At 43.7% G+C, this 13,256-nt stretch overlaps 1 protein-coding gene across 5 annotated transcripts in view; it reads right to left on the bottom strand.

Moving 5' to 3' along the window:
• Positions 1 to 13,256, bottom strand: part of C1QTNF7 (C1q and TNF related 7) — a 99,195-nt gene that overhangs the window by 14,003 nt on the left and 71,936 nt on the right. The gene's annotated exons all lie outside the window — the stretch shown is intronic.

Here is a 13,256-nt window from a genome sequence, read left to right on the forward strand (position 1 = left end):
CAACAGCAATGTGTGATTCATGCTGTCATTTATGGAAATAAAGTGACCCCAAATTTCTTTTTACCTTGCTGTCCCCAACATTCTTCTCAAGCTATTGAGAATGAAAATTGGAAGAAATGCTTTCAGTTGGGGAAGCGGGCATTAATCACAAATGTGATCAAGAAGATCGGCGGGTTCCCCATTCCAATAAGCTTTATTTTGCCTTAGCTAGCCACCCTCCCGGCCGGAGGAAATCGTCTTTTGAATTTGCTGGCTGTTCAAAATCTGAAGGCCATCACTGGGCAGTGAAGACCATGCCTTGAGCAGAGAAGTAAGACACAGTTTTCGGTGAAATTAGAGTAGGACCTTAATCAGAGAGAGTCCCTGGGTTTGTCTTCTCATCCTCAAAATACAGTGGTTGTCCTTGATCATTTCTGCATTTTCTCACAGTTCTTAACATTCTCTCATATTGTGCCTGCTGAGTTAGAGCTTAAAAAATAATGCCAGAACCCTATGCACAGAGGTAGAGCTCCAGGTCAGCTTGAAGGAGATGTTTGTTATTATTGAGAGCAGCCACTCAGGTGTCTCTTCTCCCTAGTGCATAAAAGGAGGCACTTGCCAGTGGCTCGAGGAAGGTTTTCCTCTCAGGGACGCTTGGCTGGAGAGGGGTTGAGATTACTTGCTTAAAGTATCCAGGGCCCTTTGGAAAAGGAAACACCAAGGACCCAACTCCTTCTCTCCAAAATGTAAATTTAGGGAAATTAGTCATTGACAACAGGGTTGTTGGCCTGGTCCAAAGCCTGCTGCGAAGAAAGGACACTGTGGGCCACAGGATGGAATTGCCCAGGTGGCACGTGGGGCTCTGGGCCAACAGGCCTAAAGGATTTTGGAGTGGCAGAGTATGTGAACGAGGCTGGAAGTCTGCCTTCTTTCTGTCATTCTGCCATAGCAGCTGTCCTTTGGGAAACAGTGGATGAACAGACGACGGTGAATTGAAAGGGTCATTACACTGAAGCTTAGTAAGAGGATGAGACCGGGGTCAGCAAGAGCATCTCCTACCAGCGGACAAGCATGTCTTAGACTCTGCACAGTTAGTGTTCAACAGTGGAGCAGTTTGGTGGTGACTAAATCAGCTGGGCGAGCGGACAACCAAAGGCTTTGCTTTTCACTTTCTGCCTGGGTTAGAATTAGGAATGATCCCATTGGAACCAAGAAAGCCCCTAGAATTCTTAGATCATTCGTGGAGGGGAGGATTTAGATCTTGACTAGTCTACCTGCTAATAAAAGTAAGTGGGATCCTGAGAACGAATTGGAAGGAAAAAAAACGGCATGACTGTATTTGAACTTGAACTGGCAAATAGATCCTAGAGGACAAATGCTTTCATTAGTTCACTCCTCGCATAAGATCACAGAACAACCCACTCTCACGTGTAAGGAAGCCCTGCCTATCTGACTTAAAGGAACCTCCCCACACTCCCCACTGAGATCTTCTAGAAGGCTGAACTAGAATACCTGTCCTTATAATCTTAATTTCAGGGCTGCCGGCTTTGGAGATGGTCATTTATTTGTCTACAAGTGATGACTTCTTAAGAGGCTTTTCTCATCCACTGGTCTTAGGGTTGGCACAATCTCTGTCAAAGAGCTTAGAAATGGATGCGTTTCTTGCCACCCAAAAGAGATAGATGTGCTCATATTTTCCTGTCTTAATGTGGCCAAGGGCTGATACAATTTACAGGTGTTCACATTTGCTTGTTCTGAGTCATTCACAACTTCCTTCAATTACCTTTAGTGTTTCATGGTAAGGTTTCAGATATTATTAAAGTGTCTCAGTATTTTTTTTCATTCTGCAATATTTGATGTTTTTCTTTATTATTTCTCATCTCAGGTAACTTATACTCTATATCTTCCTGGACTAACTCTTCTTCACAGATAGAACAAACCTTTGAAATTGTCTCCGTGAGCTTTCAGACCTCAGATGCAGCCACAGCTTGTGAGTGCTTATCACTCAATCATTTTCACACTTATTCTAGAGGCAGTGGCAAAACATGATGGGTAGAAAAATACACTGAAGGGAGGAGTGCTGGCTTAGAGTGAAAATTTGGATTCCATTTTCACCTGCCACTCAGCCAAGGTCAAGGCCTTATTCTTTCCTAGGCAGATTTATTTTTTCCTTCCAGCCTGTACTTTTGTTTTCCTGCGGCCTTACCTCACTTTTCAACTGAACTTAGTTCAATCTAGACCAATCCAATCAACACTTACAGAGTATCTAACAGCCTGCTGGTAAACCAGCTCTCGAGAGAAAGGTTGGGATTTGTAGCTTCGTCAGTTTCCTTGGTGTGGAGACTCCCACCACGGCCAATTTCAGACTCCCAACCTGATCCTCACTGAATGCAAAGCTGTGTGGATTTGGCCCTTGTTAGCCAGTCTAAGCTGACTCAGCACATCACTGGAAACATACATAAGCCTATTCCAGAAACTAAAATTATTTAAAAAAAAAGGAGGTTCTAGCTGATATATCGTGTGTGCTTACGAGCTAAAATATTACATCACTTTCTCCTTTAATGCTCACCTCTTGAGGTGAGTATTTTTATGGCCTCCTTCTGTAGATGAGGAATCTGGGCAGTCTGATCCACAGTTGGCCCACTTAACCCCTAGGATGTTGCTAACTTTATGAGACCGGGTTTCTGCATCTAAGCAGCTGGCAGGCAGGTGGACTGCTCCCCTGACTCCGCCTCCTCTTCCCCAGACCACTGGGACTGGGCAGGAATCTAATTTCTCCCTAGCCTCAGTGCTCTGCTTATATCATCTCCTCTGGCCTGCAGGTCCGTGCCAGCCGTGTCTTTCCCGTGCCGCTTTCTTCATCTGCTCACTTTTGTCCTCCTAATGCGTCGCTTTTTCCAGGAAGTCTCCCTGACACTCAGCAGGTCCAGCCTTGCTGTCCCACGACCCCTCCCAGCACGTTATGGGATCTCTCTTATGCGCCTTAGCTCACGGATTCTTCACTAGGTCTGTTGAGTCAGCAGATTAGCTCTACGTGTTTCTCTATTTCAAAAGCTCTGTGGGTAGTTCTGATAAGCCGCCAGGCACTGGGATCTTTGCCACATCTGCTTTTGCTCAGATGATGCCTCCTCTGTTAGCCCTTCCAAACCAGGGAGTTTCAGTGGTAGAAATCTGATCTGGTCTTCTCACTCTTTCCCCCTGTTCTTTTAGTCATCATCTCATCACATACGTGTTGAGCTCCTGCTATGTGCCAGATACTGAATGTGTGATCTTGGTATTCAAGGAGAGCAAATACGGAGTCCTTAGAGAGAGAAAGTCTAGTGGGGAAGACACACTCATCAAATGATCACAAAACTATGTTTAACAGAATGTTAATTGGGACTTTCCATCAGCTTGGAGTTTCAGTTGAGGACTCAAAGCAGAGACTAATGGGCAATCAGTGCCCACACATCCATTTAAGACTTGCTAAAAACCAGCTGGTTCTGATACTGGCCATTGCCCACTTTTATCCATACAAGAGAAAATAAGAAGTTCAAAAAGGATTAATGATTGGAGAAAGACATCAAGGTAGAGGGCAATTAGCTGATGAAGGAGTGCTGAGGACCTCGCCCCTCTCTTCCTACAACCCGCCCCCCAGCCTGGTGGCAAGGACCCTGAGAGATCACTGATAGTATCAAGAGGTTTCTGCAAGAAAGAAACCATCTTGCTCTCCAGTTGGATGTTAACTTTTGAGTCATGAAACTGAGAGCCTTGCCGCTCTCTTGGGATCAGAGAAATGTGGGGGCGCTTGACTCATCCCTAAAGTTTGATGTCTTATGTGAGCATAGAAACTAGGGAATTCTGAAGGCAGGAGGCTGTCAGGAGAAGAGAGAGCAGTGTAGAAGTGGCAGTTGGAGAGGCAAGGATGTATGAATTTCCCAAGAGGCAAATGGTACTGAGGGTGGCAGCTGAGACTCGGCCATTTAAGTGGGACCTCTTCAGCCAGGAGAATCTCCTAGGGTGAGAAAGCCAGTCAGAAGCCACTGAATATATCACTGAGCACAGAAGCTGAGGCTGGTGTAGGTGTAGATACCGTGCGCGGTATCACTTAAGGAGTTTACCACCCATATCAAGAACCTGTATAGTGTGGAAGTCCCTCAGAAAGCCTCTAATGGCCCCAGGAATGTGTTCTACCAGAAAGCGCCAGTGTTTGAATACCTAGGACATACAGCAAGCATTGGCAGCCAGGAAAGAACCGCACAAGTAGCACCGATTAAGGAAAAATACTTGACTCGCCTTTTTCTAGTTTTCCCATCTTCTGATCTGACTTGAGCCACGCCCGAAGTGGCAGAGGAGCTAGGACACGGGGGAAGGTGAGAGAGCAAATAACCTGCTCTGAGACGAAGGCTTGGAGGGACAAGCTTCGGGTTGGGTATGATATTGAAGTGCTGATTTAGATTTGTCTTTTTAATATCTGAAAATGAGTCGCAGTTGATTAATGAGATTGTTCATGTAAACGAAAGTGACCAGAAGCTGAGGAATTTGCCTGAGTTGTCACAAAAGGGCAGGGGAAAGATCCAACAGAATGTGACTGGAAGAAGTGGTGGGAGGAGAATGAAATGGTTTCTAATCTGTATCATAGTAAGGACAGAGAAGATCATTTGATAAATTTGGTAAATGCTGGAGAGTGTTCTGAAGGGAAAGTAAAGGGTATTATGGGAGAGTTTAGCAGAGCCACCTCTTTGAAGAAATGACATCTGACCTGAAATATAAAAGGGGAGAAGAATTAACCAACAAGAAAAATCGGAAAACACTTTGAGGCTGAGGGAGTGAAATGTGCAAAGGCCCCGAGGTAGAAGAGGATGATTTTGAAAGAAGGTCATTGAGATTCAGGCACAAAGGAGAGCATGAGCCTAGAAGGAGGATGTGCCTGGAACAGACAGGGTGCTGCTGGCCATGAAAGTTTCTGGGCTTCATCATGAAAGGATGAGGGCAGAGTTTTACGAGCCAGGCTGTCGACCCTCCCTTGACCCCAGCTGATTACAATAACCGAGTTGATACAAGTAGAGCTCGTGCTTGTTGCCGCTTCCCTGGCTTCTCAAGGTGACGTCAACAAGCTACACAGAATCCGTTTGGTTTATGAACTGAATCTGCTTTCATTGTTGAGAAAGATGTAAGTTCTTGTGAGAAAAGTCTTTTGCATATTTCAGAAAAGGTGGTTCACGCACGCACTGAATGAAGTGTCACTGACCCCTACCGTGTGCTGGGTGCTGCCCCAGGACCAGGAGAGAGGGAGTTGAAAGAGGAAGGCAGGGGTCTAAGGCACGCGGAGCTCATATTCTAGAGGGAATTTCGTGTCTTTAGGGAAGGAAGGGGTCTCTGAGGGCATCTGCCTGACTTTCCCATTTTATAGCTGAGAAAACGGGTTCAGTGAAAAGTGACACTTCCAAATGTCTTGTTTATACGTAAGACCAGAAGTAGGACTCGGGTTCCCCGGATCATTTCCAAGATTATCTCCTCTGTGTAGCATCGCCTGTCACCACGACCTGATTCTTGACTTCATGTGGGGAAGACACTGCAGTGTTTTTTTTTTTATGAACATTAATCTCCATTATTGTGGATAACTAAGAATTAATATGATTGTATTATCCCATATCATAGTCCTTGATTCTCACCTTTCTGCCCTGAACATCCCTTCTTATATTTTAAATCCTAAGAAAGTTCTTAAAAATTACAGGAAAACTTTAAACTTTAAACATACACAACAGGAGAGGTCAAATGGACAATGAGCTGCTCCACAGTTACCCGAGCGGAACACCGCTTCAACAACACCCCTGCTCGCATATCCTCACTTTCCCCGACCCCTGCAGTCGGTATGTTTTAAAGCTAATTCCACACATCATATCATCTATTACATAACTATTTCAGGAAAACCTAGGACTTTTTATCACCCTGGATACTAAACAGCACAGTGACTGACACCACGCAGCTTCAGTGGCCCTTGGGACTTTTAAAACCCCAAATGGGTGTCCTTCAGAGAAGTCAAAAATGTCTTAAGAGCACTTTGCTCACCAACTTCTATACTGTGCGCTCAGAGTTCTGAAACGTAATTTTATGCGGTTGTCAAGCTTTCTCAGTGAGGTTTTCGGAGTTCTTGGGATGCCTCCAATGGCTTGTTACAGAAATTCCAAGAAACCTTGAGGCTCGTTAAAGGCCTGTCTGTGGGCCCGTGGGTTCCGGGAGAGAATCCGGCCCTCAGTTCGCCACACGTGGAGGATGGGTGATGCTGCTGACTGGGCCTTGATTTTGGGGTGTTACTAACAGAACCTGTCATGCTGTCCTAAGATCATTTAGGAAACATGACAGAACTGGCATCCTCTTTAAAATGTCAGGTAAGCGTGGAATCTTGGGGTGAGAAGGTTTGTAGGATAATCTGAGTTGTCTTGGGACCTTAAGGGTCAGCAGGTACCAAGTGGAGGCGGTCTGCCCCGGGGCGGAGCTCAGCGAGGCTGGGCGCCTCCTTCCCCACCGCGGTGCAGAGGAACAGAGTGGCAGCAGGAAAACCTAACCTGCAACGCAGACCCCAGGCCCAGACGGCCGCCTCTTTGCTCCACCTCCTCTCTGCTTCCTGTAGCGCTGACTTCAATTTGCACGTTTTCCTGAGAAGTGGTTAGCCTATGAGAGATTCTGCATCTTTGCTTTTTTGGTTTTTAATTTTTGGTGTGTCTGTTCCTTTTCTTACTTGATGTATAATTCACATAGAACATTCTGTTAGTTCCAGGTGTACAAAACAGTGGTTCCATATATGCGTATATTGAAAACTGGTCACCACGATGAGTCTAGTTAACACCTAGTACCTTACACAGCTGCAGATTGGGTTTTTTCCTTGTGATAACAACTTTTAAGATTTATTCTCTTAGCAACGTTTCAAATATACAATACAGTGTTATTAACTAGAGTCACCATGCTGTACCTTACATCCCAGGACTTACTAATCACACGGCTGGAAGTTTGTGCTTTCTGACCACTTTTCCCCATTTCACCCACCTCCCACCCCTGCCTCTGGCAACCATCAATCTGATCTCTGTATCTATGAGTTTGTCAGTCCATATAGAAGCGAGATCATATAATATTTGTCTTTCTTTGTCTGGTTTTCATTTAGCATAACACGCTCAAGGTCCATCCGTGTTATTGTAAAAGGTAGGATATCCTTTGCCTTTTTCATGGCCAAGTAATACTTCACTGTATATATGCACCGTATTTGCTTTATCCATTCACCCACTGATGGACACTTGATTGTTTCCGAGACAATATATCTTTGGATAATAGAAAATAAAAAATAGTTACCAATTATTAAGAGTGTATAATGGCAAGGCACTGTCCTAAGTGCTTTCTATGCATTTCTTGTTTATTCTTTGCCAAGAGCACATGAGGTAGCTGCTATGATTTCCCCATGACAAGTGAGGTGGCTGAGGTTAGGGACAGATGGGCAGAGCTGGACTCCAAGACCCTCACCTTCACAAGTGATCAGCTTATCCATGTGTGTAAAATCCGAAGACTATTTCAAATTTTGGCTTACGAGTCCATCTTCATGACATTTAAACACTCATTAGCGATGAGAATGGGACGTGTCAATTGAAATGTGTTACCTCAAAGTTGAGCACTGAAGGGACAGGGAATGATAAGAGTGCCTTTTCTCTGCTCCTCTGGTCTTCAGGAGGAGAGATTTTCCCGAAGCATCCCACCTCTTTATTTATTCTACCCCAGGGAAGGTGGGATGGATGAATTTGGAACATTTGTGAAGAGCAAATAGGCGTGTTCTGCTCAGCTAACCAGGGATGAAAATCTGCCCAATTTCAGGATATCTGGATTAAGAAACTCCTCTACCATAACACCAAAGCAATATTCTTTTTTTGAAAAAGGTGTATTTTACAAAGAGTAAAATTCAGTCCTTTTATGTGTACTGTCTACTGAGTTTGACCAACATACACAGTTGTGTACCCATCACAGAATTGAGACAGAGCATCTCCATTCCTTCCAAAATGTTTCCACATGCCCCTTCATCGTAAAAATTCTCCCTATTGCAGCCACTATCAGCCACTGAGCTTATTTCTGTCACTATAATTTTGTCTTTTCCAGAATATCATATAAATGGACTCAAACAACATGTGGGCTTTGAGCTTGTCTTCTTTCACTGAGCATAAGTTTTGAGAGTCACTCATGTTTCTCTCCCTGCTGAGCAGCCTTCCACTGTGTGTAGGTGTACCACGGTTTGTTTGTCCAGGTACCAGTGGATGGACATCAGACTTATTCCCAGTGTTTGGCAATTCTGAATTCAAGCTGTCATCAACATTCATGAACAGGTCTTTATGTGGACATATGTTTCCGTTTCTCTTGGGAGAATACCTAGGAGATAGATTATTGGTGAATATGTTAACTTCCATTTTGCATTTTTAGCAGCAACGGATGGAAGTTCTAGTTGCTCCCCATCCTTGCCAGGGCTTGGTATGACTGGGTTTGCTTTCACATGTCAGCCGTTCTCCTCGGTGTGTGGTAGCGTTGAACTGTGGTTTTAACTTGCATCTCCCTAGTGATGTTGAGCATCTCTTCACGTACTTACTTGCCACCTGTATATTTTCCTTGTTGAAGAATCAGTTCAAATACAGGTTCATTTCTGGCTGTTTATCTGCTTATTATTGGTCGTAAGAATTTATATCATCTAGATATAAATCAGATGTGTGTTTTACAAATAGTTTCTCCAGTTTGTGACTTGACTTTTTATTTTATTAACTACATCTTTTGAAGAGGAGCATTTAATTTTGATGAAGTACAATTTATTAACTCTTTCTTTTATAATTGGTGGTTTTACATCCTATATAAGACAACTTTGCCAAAGTCAAGGTCACAGGTATTTTCCCCTAGACATTTTATAGTTTTAGATTTTACTTTTAGGCGTATGACCTCTTTTAATTTTTTTTTATATGGAGTGAGGTAAGGGTCAAGTTTTGTTTCTTTGCCTATTGTGAGACTGAGTATAAAGACAATGGCCAGACCATATTTACAATAGGCTTTGACCCACAACCTGAAGCAGCCTGCCCAGGAAATCAGCTCTCGTACCTACCATGAAGCCAAGGAAGCCAGCCCATTATAAGCTGGATGTGCAGGGAGTCAGGCTGTTGTCTCTAGTAATAATTCAGGAAGCGAGACAATAACCCCAAAGAGCCAGGACTTGACGAACCATGGACAGCTCCCCTAGCTTTTGTCTCCACTTAAGGTCAAGCCGAGAGAACCAAATATGCCCCCCAACCAGTCACCTAGGGTGCTCCCCTCTAGTCACCCCACCTACAGCTTCCTTACGACAATTCCTCCCAATCAGGGCGAACCTGAAGCCTCCTGTGTTTCCCACTATGAAGCTTTCCCACTATGAAGCTTTCCCACTCCTCCGCCTGTCTCTGAATCTCTGCCGAGAGGCAGGTGTTGATGGCTGACCCCCTTGCTATAGCAAGCTCTGAATCAGTAGCCTTTTCTTGTTCTCAGTCAGTTGGTGTCCATTTATGGCCACAATGTGGATGCCAACAGTGCTTTGTTCTATTTCTCAGTTTGCATACACCTCTGGTAGGGAACAGGGGTACTGTTTATTAGGATCCCCAACAAATGTGGGAAAGTCAACTCCTGCCTTTAAGCCAGGCTTCTGACCCAAGTTACACTCGATATGAACTCAGGAGCAAGGACGTGCACCTCACAATGTGCGCCTCTGGGGCACGAACCCTGTCTTACTCATCTTTGTGCCGCCCATATAGAGCCAAGGCCTAAAACCCAGAAATGCTCAATATACGCTGGTTGATTTACTGACTAATTCTAACCAGATGCCAAGATAAGAGCAAGAAAAGTAGCTTCAGTGCTGACTGGGTTCTGGACGCAACCACAACGGGTGTGTATCAACAGCAACCATGATGGGTGTGTTTCCTACAGCACCACCTGCACCTGGGCCCCGACGTCTCGCACGACCTCGTGTAACAGCCTCTTAACTGCCCTCCCTGCCCTCGTAGCTTTTTGCCTTCAAGTCCAACCACTAGTCTACTGTTAAAGTGAGCCCAGACAATGAGCATTTGCTCAATGAATATTTAAGACGCGCAGACATAGTAAACAATCTTATGGTTACTGGAGAAAGAGGATGGGAAGGGATACATTTAGGAGTTTGAGATTTGCAAATGATAGCCAGTATATATAAAAATAGATTAAAAACAAATTTCTTCTGTATAGCACAGGGAACTATATTTAACATCTTGTTCCCTGCTTCGTGCTGCAAACATGAGAGGCATTCTGGGAGCAGGGATGGTGGATGTGAGCCAGGGTCAGAGTCAAGGGCTACAACAGACCCAACAAAGGCAAAGGTTTAGCAGCAGGTGGTGCCCCCTGCACACATCCGCTTCCAGCCAGAATGGTGTTCTCACCGACTCCATCCCTGTAGAGGGAGAACTAGAAATCCAACAGTGATGCATCGTGCGCTTGGGAAGAAAGCTGAGCACAGTGGTTTTGGCAAAAAAAAAAAAAAAAAGACAAAAGCAGTGAAATGTTACCAAAGTCCAAATTAGCGGGGCTCTCCACATCTCCTTCCCACTGACATCGCCTGGTGGCAGCGGGCAGAGGACGGTCACTGGCTTTGAAGGTCAGGGTCTTCATTGCCCTGCCACGTGACCTTGGGCAATTTGCATAACCTCTCTGAACCTCAGTTTTCTCTTCTGTGAATTGAAAGTTTAACGATGCTCAGACTAAGAAAGATGCATGAAGCAATGCTTCTCATGGGCCAACATTTGTGCCACTCGAGAAATACTGGTTTCTCTTGGTGGTTGGAGAAGCAACTCTAAGTCAGGGACGTTCCTTTTTTTTTTTCTTTTTTTTTCAAATAATGTTTAGAATTTACCTTCTTGCTGAGCTAGAAAATGCATGTCTTGGTGACACTCCTTTTGGACTCTCTAGATAGAGAAACTCTCCCTGAAATGACTTGTAAGCAATTTCTTGAGACGTGGAGGGGGACTGAGAGGTATCCTGGAAGACAGGCGTGAGGGTGGGGTCCAGTAGGTTTTCCAGGCAGAGCTAACGGTCTGAGTACAAGCCCGGCGTTGAGGGAGAACAGGATACCTGGGGGAAAGGGACAGAAGGCCGATGAGGAGGCCAGGGCGGAAGAGTGTGGGGAGGGAGGCTGACAGGTGAGGGCAAGGGCTGCGGCAGAGGCTGATTAGAGGGAAGCTGAAAGTCGGCTGTGATCTTGGGCTTAATCTGAAGGGCAGCAAGAAGCAGGTGAAGGGTAAGGCTGGGAACGACAAACCACACGTACACTTTAAAAAGCTCTCTTGGGTTTCCACGTCAGGAGGACTGGAGGAGGGCAAGCCTGAAGGGCCGTGGCAGGGAGCATCCTTGGGGACGAGAGGTCAGCAAGCCACCCAAGCACCGACAACCATTCTGTCAGAACCAGTAGCAGGCTTGTTTTGTTTGCTTTGTTTGGCTGTGTGTGTGTGTGGGTGTGTGAGATTTCCTTCCTTTCTATATTTAATTTTTTTATTGAAGTATAGTTGATTTACAATGTTGTGTTAATTTCTGGCGTACAGCACACTGATTCAGTTATGTGTATATATTCCTTTTCAGATTCTTTTTCCTTATAGGTTATTACAAGATATTGAATGTAGTTCCTTGTGCTGTACAGTAGGATCTTGTTGTTTATCTGTTTTATGTATAGTAGTTTGTATCTGGTATTTTTTCCCTATTCGTAGTTTACAACTTTTTTCATCAAAATACATGTACTGTTTTTTAACCTAAAAATTTATTTTGATGCTCTATATGCTGACTATAATTGTCGTATGGAATTATTTATATTTTATTTTATGAAAGAAAATTTGTCGAGAAGGAAAAGGTAGAAAAACAGAAGAAAAAAGTTGCATTTCTTTCTCTTAGATAGCTACTATTACAGCTTGGTTTACTTTTTCTTTCTATTTTTTTGTTTGTTTTTTATGTGTGTGTATATAGATTTTTTATTCAAAGATTTGTAGTATTGCCCATATACTGTTCTTGTTTGCTTTTCCTTTCTTTCTTTTCTCAAATTGAAATATATTTAACGCATAACATGGGTAAATTTAAGGTGTGTAACATGTTGATTTGATATATTTATATATTGTAATATGCTTGCCACTCTATGATGTTACATAAGTCATTTCTTTTTTTGTGGCAGGAATAATTAACATCCATTCTCTTAGCAAGTTTGCTGATTATGTTACAATATTGTCATCTCTATTCACCATACTGTGCATTAGGCTTTCAGGACTTATTTGTCCACTGATTGCAGGATTGTACCTTTAAGCAACACCTCTCCTGTCCCCTCAACCCCCAGCCCCTGGTAATCACTGTTTTACTCTGTTTTTATGATTCAGCTTTTTTAGTTCCCACATATAAGTGCTATCACACAGCATTTGTTTTTCTTTGTCTGACTTATCTCACTTAGCATCATGCCCTCAAGTTCCATACATGTTGTCTCAAATGGCAGGCTTTTCTTTTTAATGGCTGAATAATATTTTATTATATATACCATATATGTGTATATCTATATATATCTTGACCTGCCCGGCCGTTGATGAGCACTTAGGCTGTGTTCATACCTTGGCTATTGTGGATAATGCTGCAGTGAACATGGGGGTGCAGAGATCTCTTTGAGATCCTGTTTTCATTTCCTTTGGATAAATACCCAGAAGTGGGATTGTTGCATCATCTGCTTGCTTTTTCTTTAACGTGTTACTATATCATGAGCATTTCTCCTCTGTTCTTTGGAACCATTAATGGCCAAACAATATCCACCAAGAAGCTGCACCATAATTTATTGAATCTCCTTCTCCCCAATTAAGCTGTTTCCATTTTTTCCTATTATAAATGAGATTATATTGAACATTTTTGTATATCAGCATTCATCCTTATTTAGGATTATTTCCTTAGGATAGATTCCCAGAAATGGAATTACTGGGTCAAAAGATTTGGATGTTTTATATCTTTCTTGGTACATGCTGCCAAACTGCTTTCCAAAAGGCTGTGTGAATTTATACTGCCCCATCCATTTATGAAAACAAATGCGGGGGAATGTAAGCCCCTTAACAGTCAGGCACTGCCAGTCCCTGGAACACAGACGGAGCCAAGAGTCTCCAACTTGGAAGTCAGTTTACGGGTCAGTGAAGCTGATCTCCGCTGATGCTCGATCACAGAGGTGTGTTTGGTGGAGAGGACAGCGGTGTTGATGATGGCATCCTCTCTGGGTT

Source organism: Vicugna pacos, chromosome 2 (genome assembly GCF_048564905.1).
Source record: "Vicugna pacos chromosome 2, VicPac4, whole genome shotgun sequence".
NCBI classification, from domain to species: Eukaryota; Metazoa; Chordata; class Mammalia; order Artiodactyla; family Camelidae; genus Vicugna; species Vicugna pacos.